Genomic DNA, 10,956 nt, shown 5'->3' on the forward strand with positions numbered 1-10,956 from the left:
AACTTCTTGCTAATTCACTCCTAGCAATTCACTTTAGATATCAAAAATATTTTGACTCTTGCTGGATTAAATTTTCTATTTTTGTCTATTTATATAATTTTATGTCAAGTTTTATGTATCCCTTCTTTGATTAATAATATTAGAGCTAAAAAAAGTGTATAACTCTTATATTGTATTCATGAAAACTAATAAAAGCTTTAACTTATACTAATAAAAGCTTTTATGCTATATAAGTTACTTTACGATTCTCAATATCATGCCAAAATCAATTTTCTACAAGATTCTTTGATATATAGAAGGATCCAAAAAGACGTATATTATTACCATTATCCAATGATGAAGAAGAAATGAAGTAATTAATGTTCTATTTTAAAAATATTCTTACGCAATTTTGCTAATATATTCTATTCTCATTGTATGTCTAAATCATTATTTTTTGATATTTTAATGCTTATCAATCATTTGCCCAACCTTAATCTCATTAGCAAGATAAACATCTTCCAATATTTGTTTTATTGAGTTTATAATTTTTTGTAGTATTGTGCAAGTTTCTTAATCCTCCAGTCTAAGTAACTCCATTTGTTATATTGTTTGGATCTAGAAACCTACAAATTTTGTTAAACTTAGCTATGATAATCTACAAATTACCGTTGGTTGTTGGAAGTTTCTCTCTTCGACTATTGTCAAGTTTTGGCTTCTCCACATGCTCTTATAGTGGAATTCTTCACACATGATGGTTGGAATATGAATAAATTAAAACTGGTATTACCCTCAAATTTAGTCAATATGTTGCAGATTTGTTTGTTTTTCAGGACTAGCTAGATTGTATCTTGTGGAATGCAATGTTTACAGAAATCTTCGCCATCGATTTTGCTTAAAAATTAGTTAGAGAAAGGAGAAATGCCTATCTTTTATGGGAAATTTGCTGGAATGAGCTTATACCTGCTAACATGTCCTTTTTAGATTGGAAAGTGTTAAAGTGCTATTTGCCACTGGATGATATTCTACAACATAGGGGCTTAACTTTGGATTTCAATGTATTCTTGCTGCTAGTCTTTCAAATATATAGTTCATGTGTTCATATAAAAAAAGATGAGTGATTAGGTTTGGTATCATTTCTTTCACATGTTTGCAATTCCTTATCCACAATATTCTTGTCTATTGGCTCTTATTATGGCTTGATTTTGTACAATGAGTGTTTTTAATCGCATTAAAGTTGTTATACCAATCTCTATAATCTGGTTTTTATCACTTGGAAGAAATGAGAATTATTCTAAGGCACTAGTTTTTGGGTTCAAACTATTATTTTTAAAGTGAACCACATTTGGTCTTTGTTGATAGCTTCTTTTTCTTTTCATCATCAAGAAATTTAAGGGGATGAAGGCAAAACAATGACTCAGTTTTTTACCATCCATCCACTTACTAGAAGATCTTTTAAAGTGGTTAACTGAGAGAGACTACTGGAACTTGTGTGAAATAGAATACGAATGCAAGTATCATTGAAGATAAAGCTATAAGAGGTGGAATTTTGAGGGATCATCATGGGGAATTGATTTTTACATTCTATTTAGAATTTGGGGATCTTAATGTATTATCTGCTAAAGTTGGGGTGTTGCGATATGGATTTCACCTTTGTTTCTTTAATGATTTTTAAAATGTGGATGTTGAAGTGGATTCCATATTCTTACTGTTCCTCATTAACACTAATGCTACATGCAAATTGCCTATATGCTATGTTTTGAATAAAATTCAGCATCTTTTTCAAACAAATTCGGGATTATTTATAGCATATTTATTGAGAGGCTAACTCTGTGGCTAATTCACTTGCATTTTGGGATGCTTCCTCAAAGTGTTTTCTATGTTCACTATCGGAATCACCAACATATTGTCAAACTAGATTGCATGAATTTTCCTTCATTTAGGACTTTCATTATAATGGAGTAGTACTCTTTGTTTATTTTCATTTCACTAATAGAGCTCAAGTCTTATGCTCCCCTCCTTTAATTTAATTGTTTATTAATAAAATTTGAGGTTGGCATTTCTATCGCCTCCCCCCATGCATAGGGTTTGCCAAAAAAAATATGCAAATTAATTGCCTTCAAATATAGTAGTTTTCATTGTTGTCCTTCCTCATTTTTTTTACAATTCTATTATCTAAACAACTAGAGAACTAATATTTCTAATTATGTTCCCTGTGGCTATTACTTTTCTTTTTTAAGCGCTACACATTAGAGTTAATCCTTTTAGAAAATGTCTTATTATTTTTTCATTGAATTGATAGAACCAAATAAGGCCATACTAATGGGTCGATGGAAATAAAGCATATATTTGGAAATAAAGCATCATTCTAATTTGTCATCTATATTTAAGAAGTCATTTATGCATCATAATTGTTTGTAACAATCATCTTAGGTATTGAATATTTTTACTAAATGAATTCAAATGGATATCTCCTATCAATTTTAGTTTAAACCCCTATGCTTTTTTCTTTGAGTTTAAACCCTAGACATTTTTAGTTTAAACCCCTGTGAAATAACTGCAAAAAATACATGTTCACTTGCAAGGACAAATCTTTTTTTTTTTTTGTATTGCCACTCACATGAGTCATGAGAATAGCACTCTTATACCTTCTTCTTTTTTTTTTTTTGTTAAGTAGGAGGTTTTAAACATAGGACTTCCTACTTACAATCCCTCCCCTCTTACCATCCAATCTAATCTTCCCCACCCCGTACTCTTTTAACTCAAACATTCATCCTTCGTTTCTCCCTATTACTTTTGCTATGTAGTTTTATTTAATTTTGCTATATAAGCTCAATTTCTTGGACAAGTAATAATGTAGAATTGTTATTGGAGCATAAACAAAATTATTGAATGAATGCATTATGCATTCAATTTTTTTGGAATCTAAAATGAAAATTTCAATATTTTGGTCAAAATTTATCAAACTCCATTATACATTCTTTAACATGAAATATTTTATTTAAAAAATACACATCTCTAGATGAAATATGAAAAAAATAAATCCATATCTATATGGTCACAAGCCTTGCATATGCATCAATTATTGTTATAAGCGTATATAGAAATTAGCTTGCTCAAAAAACATATGCTCCTTTTGGATTAACAGTTTTTGGGAGTATTTTTAAAAATTTTATTGTAGCAGTGTATATGAAATTTTTTTAAAAAATATTTGATATATTGTATGGATGAGATGTTTTTTAAGTTATCGTGTATTACTGTAATATTGTATTTAAAAAACTAATTTTTGAAAAAATGGCCAATCCAAACGGACCTATAATCTTTAAAGAAAACAAAAAAGAAAAAGATAGTATTTTGAATATTAAAAAAAAACCATAATAAGTAAGAAGAAAAACTTATTTAATTTTATATAAATGTGTTTGAATGTCAACTCTTACATTATTTAATCTGAGATCTCATCCAACTATAAAATGACTTATTAATTGGAATTTTATTAAAAATGACATGTTTTATTTCTCACATTTCAGCAAAGCAAATGTTTTTGTCCCTAACTTTTAAAATAAAGAAAACTAGTCCCTTATATCCTAAAAATGAAGCAAATAAGTGCCAAAATAACCACATGATATAAATGGGTAAAATTGGAACATCATTTTAGTTTCTTCCAAATCTAACTACACATGATAATCATATAACATTAATTCAACATAAACGATTAAAAATTAAAAATTTTAAAATTAAAAATCAAATAATTCTCTCTGAAAATATTAAATTTTTTGTTGAGAAAATGAGGACTCTGCTTGAATTGTGAGTTTTTCTCACAAACTATTTTGTTTGTGGAGTTTATAGTAATAAATTCCAAAAATAACTTCAAAAACACACAACCTCAATTTCAACTTACAAAAACACAACAAAAAAAAAAATCTTACCACCTTTTTTCGTTCCACCCACCACTACCACCTACTATACATTACTGTCCATCTCTCCCCTACTCCCCTCCTCCATTGTCACTGTCACTGCCACCCCTTCTCCCTTCTCTCTTCTTTCTCCCCTCTTTCCCTCTTCCTTCCGCTTCTTCCTTTTTCTCCATTTCTCTTCTTCTTCCTTTTTCGTTCTTCCCTTCTTTTCCTCGCCCCCGATCCCTCTCCCCTACTCTTTCCCCTTTTGTTTGAGATCTTTTGGTTCGTTTTGGTAGCGACCAAATCGGGTGAGGGGTCTATAGGGGATGGAAGAAGGGATGAGAGAGGGCTAGTAGGAGAAAAGAGCGAATAGAAAGGAAGGGAAGAGAGAGGAAGAGGGAGAGAAATTGATACGAACATAGGATCCATGGTTCATATTCAAGTCATACAAGAGATTGAAATTCATTAAAGATTCACCAAAATCAGATCTCCTTTATTAGTTTCCTTATTTTTCTTGGGTTTACTTAGTTTTTAGTTTGTGGTGTCATTTGGTTTAAGTTATTTCCAACGTTTTCTAATTGTTAGTTGCTAACTAGAGTTAGTTTGGTTTGTTACACAGCTAGGTCATGTTGACCTTTAGTTGAGCCGATTTGAGTTGTTTCTTTTAGTAGTCTAGGCTAGGGGTGTGCAAAGTCGAAAAATTTCGATTTACCGATCGATTTCGAATTGAATTCGGAATTTCGAATTCGAAATTTAGGTAATTCGGAATGGAATTCGGTAATTCCGATTTCGAATTGGTCGAAATCGGGTTGAATTCGAAAATATAATTTTTGAAATCGGAATTACCGATTTCGAATTGGGGAATTCGAAATAGGAATTCGAAATCGGAACTATGATTTCGATTTCGAATAATAATATTTATATATAATATAATATTTTTTAACAATACATATATAATATATATTATATAACATAATAAGTTAATAACTATTGATACATCTAACAATTAACAAAAAAAACGTAGAAAAGAAAGAAAAAAAAAAAGAAAAGAAAGAAGGGAAAACACAACATTCACATTCACGCACAAATACATGCAGAGACCCAGGAATCCTAACCAAAAGCATCTCTTAAATTCTAGAGTTAGATGTAGCGAATTAATGTGAATATAAGCAGTGACAAATAGTAGTATGAGCAGCACTAGACTGGGGGGCATTTTGCACTACCACCACCGGTTATAAATCCCACTGCTGCTGACCCAGCACCTCTGCCTCCTCCTTCGCCACAGCCTCCGCGTTCCTCCTTCAGCTATGACCGCCACCCTCAGGAACAATTTACCGGTTTCTGCCCCTCCTGCCTCTGCGAGCGCCTCACCACTCTCAACCAATCCTTTTCCAATCCTTCCTTCTCTTCTTGCTGCCCCTCCACCTCCTCCTCCTCCGTTGCCGCCGCCCTTAAATCCCACTTCTCCTCCTCTTCCTCCAAGGCCTCCACCTTCTTTCTGCATTTCAAACTCTGCTAGGATGTTTGTATAGGCTATAATTGTTATGTTATCAGCTTCGTCCTTTATCCTTTCCTTTTGAATTTGAGTAAAAGAAACAGCTGACTTGTGGAATCCAAGGGGCCTGCACCTGGGGAAGTCATTAAATTTGAACAAGTTTTTCCGTTTTTGAACAAGAAAAAAAAAGGAACAGGTTTGAATTCGGTGAATTCGGAATTTACTGAATTCCGAATTCAATTCGGCATCGAATTCGAAATAGGAATTGGCCATTTCGAAATCGAATTCGATCGAGAAAATTCATGTCAAAATTTCAAAAAATTTCAATTTCAAACTTTTGATTTACCGATTTCGATTTCGATGCACAACCCAAGTCTAGGCGAATTAGGTTTTAGGAAAGTCAATAAATGAGTCCTAGTTGGTTTAGGTTTTTGAGTCATATAAAGACTATAAATAAGTCTTGTTCCAAACATTATTTTCATGTTAAGATGAATTAAGAAATTTCAGCAATACTTTGTGTTTTTACGAGTCACTTGTCTAAGGGCTCCTAACTTGAATACTTGAGAGGATTCTTGAGTTTTCAACTGACTTATCAATCTAGAAACGCACTAGATTGTGGCGTCATTCTATCCTTCTAATCTGTGACGCCCCACTTCTCCCTAGGGCGAACCCAAGGGTATCCGCGGAACACCTGCCTAACTCTCGCCAGGACTCAAGGCAATTCAAATCGAACTTAACGATACATACCAAATACTACAAGTCAAAATGAAGAAAAGTCACTTTCTTAACTAAATATTCAAATCTTACATCATGTTCACAAAAGATACATCCAAAATATAACCATTAAAAGTCGACTAAACATTTACAACCCAGATTCCAATCAAAAGTATAATCTAGTCGGCTTTTCCAAAATCTTCCAATCCAACCTGTTAAGGAAAACAAACTAATGGGATGAGCCACTACTCAGTGAGGCCAAGAAACACACATGCAAACACATAATCCAAGTAGTCACAAATTACATAGTAAGTAAAGCTATGAAATTCGAATAATTCATATTTCGAATAGGAAAAATAAACAGAAACAATTCAAGGATACTGTAGTTCTCAGGAGCTAAATTCCACGTAGTCGAGTCGAGTTGAAATCTTGATCACATTTCATGTTGGCACTCTGTCAACCACATAAGTATCAAATCTGTAGATACACCACTTTTCTTCGAATCCCGTCACCGTTACACCCCCTTACCGGACCTGCTCATCAAAGTTTTGATAATACTCGTGTATATCATGGCAATACTGCACGAGTAATGCCGAACAAGATCTCTCCAATAGATCATGCTCTACGAATATCTCATGGTTGGCTAAGCTTATCGACCAAGCCCATACTGGTTTGATTCGCAAAGTTAACCAACGAGTTTGGACGTCCAGCGAATACAAATACGAATACGAATACGAATACGAATATAAGTCGATGAGCAACGCTCAAATCGATGATTCCATAGGAATCACAAATACGGATCACATATGCGAATCACAAATATGAATCACATCCACATTATCATGAACAAGTCGAATATGAATTCACATAGCAAAATTTGAATATAATTTCATTTGAAAGAGAACGAGTGCGGTAAAGTACACCCTCGTCTCAAATTTTCAAATTTACATAACGGATAAGAAAAAGATAACCACTTAACAACAAGTTCATGCACTTGACACTCACCAATCAAAATATGAGAATGAGTGCGTAAACAAGCCTTTAGATGGTCCCCTCGAGATCCTCGTGAAGGTCTCATTGAGCTCCTGAGCAAATAATAGTTATCTATTACACACTTATCACTTATAAACCCCAATTATCGAAGAAGATGGTAATAGGGTACAATCTAAGAAAATCTCATGAAAATGAACCCCAAATATTCGTAAATAAAGGCTCAAAGATGGGGTTTTAAAACACAAGAGAAATCAAGTTTTCATCTTTGAAATCAAGTATAAAACGTTCAAGTAATATCGAAGAAATAAGGAGAATTTGAAAACTCCATTTCCTTAAGATTCGAAAATTTCAGTTTTGATACGAGATTTTTAAAAAATTGTATCTCACTCTTTACAAATCCAAAATTGGAAAACTTGGTACCGTTGAAAACCTCTTGGAAAGTACTAAAAGTTTTTAGAAGATACTTTTCCATGATTCCAAATGAAAGACATTCAAAATTTGACTCAAAGTTACTGTTTTAGGCTTACAAGATAGTTTCGAGGTTGGTTTTTGGCCAACTTCGGAAATTCGGAAAAATTCACACAATATGAACTAGCATCTGAAATTCGGAACTAAATTAGAGTTACAATCAAAGTTCAAAACAAAAAATTACAACAAGAATTAAAGTTTTGAGCACCAAGATATAGTAGTTCAAAATTGGTGAAAAAATGAAACTGTTAAGCAAATTCCAAGTTTAAATCAAGCACTTTGGGACTTTGATTGAGTATCGAAATGGACTCGAAATGGCACCAAATTTTGTAGTATTACACTACCATATAAGGGCTATTCCTCTGTTAAATTTCATGAAAAAATACGTACGGAAAGTCAGTTAACAAAGTCACAAAAGTTTCTAAAATTTCAAGGCAAAGCTGCCTTATGCTACCATTTCCCTTTTCTAAATCATTTGGCTAATGAAATATTTTCAAACATGGTTCATTTGTGTAAACAATGTCTAAGTAACATTCAAGATACATTTTCTTAAGTGATTAACTCCAAGAATTTCGAAATAACAAGTGCCAAGTCAAGATTGGCCATTCGGCTAAGAGAAAAGGAAAAGTTTTCCAGAGTCGAAGAGCAATTTCGGGACATCATTTGCATATCAAAATGGTCTTATAATACCACCAAATTTTGTACAATTAAACCTCCATATGAGGACTACTCCTCTATCAAATTTCATTTGAAAATTCATACGGGAAGGTAGTTAACTAAACCATCAAAGTTCAAGAAATTTCCCAAGGCAAAACTGTCTTCCAGCTCTTCTTTCCTTTTTAAACATTTTGTCCAATACAACCAACCCAAATCTGGTTTATTTGTGAAACAAAGTCCAAGAAATATCTAATATAAAGTTTGGTAGATGTTGGACATCAAAATTTCCAAAACAACAAGTCCCAAATCAAGTTAGGCCATTTAACTAGCCAAAAGAGGATTTTCAAGCAAAAATCCAGGTCTGTAATTTGTCTATAATTCACTCAATTCAACTTGGAATTGAACGTGGTTGGTGTCATTGGAAAACACATTCATAAAGCTACAACTTCTCAGAAGAAACAATTTTCAAAATCCATCCACAACTAACTCATATTTGAGCCTTAAGTTGTAGTTCATGTTCTGCCCTGTACAGTGAACCAATGAAACAGAACAGAAATTTTCAAACGAATGGTCTGGCTCACACAAGTGGAACCAGAATGTGCATTTTATACCAATAGAAATCTGGGAATATCTAGTTTCCAGTACCATAAACGGTACTCAATTTCGACATCGGAGCAAAAAGTTATAACTGAAACAAGATGACTGCCTGGGCAGTGACAAGAACCAATTCCAGATTTCTAAGCTTCCGAAATTCCAACATTTGGGTGACCAAATCAAGTTATTTTTCAATGAAACTTTTTACACACTCAATATAACATGTAAACAACATAAATAAGCCATTAGAACCTCAAAATTTCGCACCAAAGTGCTCGAACAAAGCAGGGGCAAAATGGTTACTTTTGGTCATTGCACCATCTTTGAGTTTCTATCAACAACCCAACATTAATCCACTAGTTTAAGCACTAAATAAACATTATTACCACCAAAACACCACAAATCAGTCCATATATCTAAGGTGGGAGTTCATAGAGTCCACACAACCATTTTTCCACCATAAACAAGCTACCTATGAACATGCATGAGTATATAAGGGCACTCGAACTTTCATAAACCAAGTTTTGAAGGTTAGATCGTTACCTACTTCACTTGGTGTGCAAGAACAGAATTTTTGGTCCTCTTCTTGGCCAACAAAACTGTGAAAAGCAGCTCTCTTTCTTAGCTAGATGTAGTCTCCAAGTGATTAGCTACGTATGGTTGAAATTTGAGGTGAAATGGTGGAGGATTGGAGCAAGATTTGGTGAAGAAAAATGAAGAACTCTTGAGTGGTTTTTCTTTGCTTGATGGCCGGCCAAGAGAGAGCAAGAGAGAGAGAGTGTTTGATCAAGAATGGAGCTTCCTTGGGAAGCTTTAATGTATGGCCCAAGATTGTTCAAAAGTCAACTCTCCTTTACGCGCTCACGCGCGCGTTTTGTGCTCGATTCCTCTTGAATTTGTTTCACTAGTGCAATAAACCTCTAATGCACTTATATTCATATTAATATTATTCACTCTTAGTTGTCCCAAAATAAGGGCCAAAAGTCCCTCAATTAAATTGCGCGTGTGAAAACGCGTACTTCCAATTTAGGTGCGGTAGAGTGAAACTTTCAAAAAATTCTTATAACGATCGTACCACTAACTATCACTTGAGTACTTAAACAAAAAAATACTTATTTTTAAGACCATGTTGAAAGTCTCCAATTCTCCAAACTTATTGTACTCCAAAATCGGCTATAGTTTCCAAACGCGTATTGGCTGTTCTCACTTAACGAGCTTCCAAAAATTAATTTTTGAAACAAGTCACTTTTAAAATATAATGAGGCTATAATTCCATGTAATTAGGTCTAATAAGGTTAGAAAATAATATTTGGAGTAAATGACCAACTAAATATTTAAATGAGCTAGTAATAAGAGTTTAAAAATAGGAAATTCTGCGAGTCCTCACATGAGTCGAGTGTTAATTTCTCAATTAACCTTTTGGAGAAAAATGAGTAAATAAATATTTAAATAAACTACTAATATTCGATAAAATAAAAAAAATTTCGGGTCCTCACATAGTCAATCTCGAGCGGTCCTTGATTGTTTAGAATCCATCCTTTTGTATCCATAGCCTGATCAAGATAGATCTTTCCACTACCTGTGCATTTCATTTCTTCGAGAGCGAGAGTTTGGGAAATTGAGTTTGCATCAATTGGTATCAAAGTTTCGACTCTTGATCCAGGTTAATATCTTTTTCTTTTCTTATTTTCTTCTTTATTCTTCTACCAAACCCTACCCAATTCAAAAAAAAAAAGTTCCACCTATAGGGTTTGAATCTCCATAGTTCTATTTGTGTTGTTTGTTTCTAGATATTTCCTTGATTCCTTGCTGAGTCAATTCTTGTTTGAGTTTGTTTGCGTGTTATTTATTGAGTTAAAAAAAAGCACTGTTCACTTCCTGTAGCATACTATTTACGTATTGTAGCATTACTATAGTAGTACTATTCATTCAATGTACTGAAGCAATACTGTTCATCCGAAATTATTTTTTTTTTCCATACCTTGTGTTTGTCTCTTGTTGTTCTTAAGTCTTGTAGTTAGTTGGGTGATTTCTTGATATTCTTGAATCATACAAAAAGGGTTTCTTGAAAGTCTTGAATCAAAAAGCTCCAAATCTTGGAATTCTTGAAACCCTAGTTCATCTTCTTGGGTATTTGTGGCTGATTTTTGTTTCTTGAAG

Source organism: Coffea arabica, chromosome 8c, assembly GCF_036785885.1.
Source record: "Coffea arabica cultivar ET-39 chromosome 8c, Coffea Arabica ET-39 HiFi, whole genome shotgun sequence".
Lineage (NCBI taxonomy): Eukaryota > Viridiplantae > Streptophyta > Magnoliopsida > Gentianales > Rubiaceae > Coffea > Coffea arabica.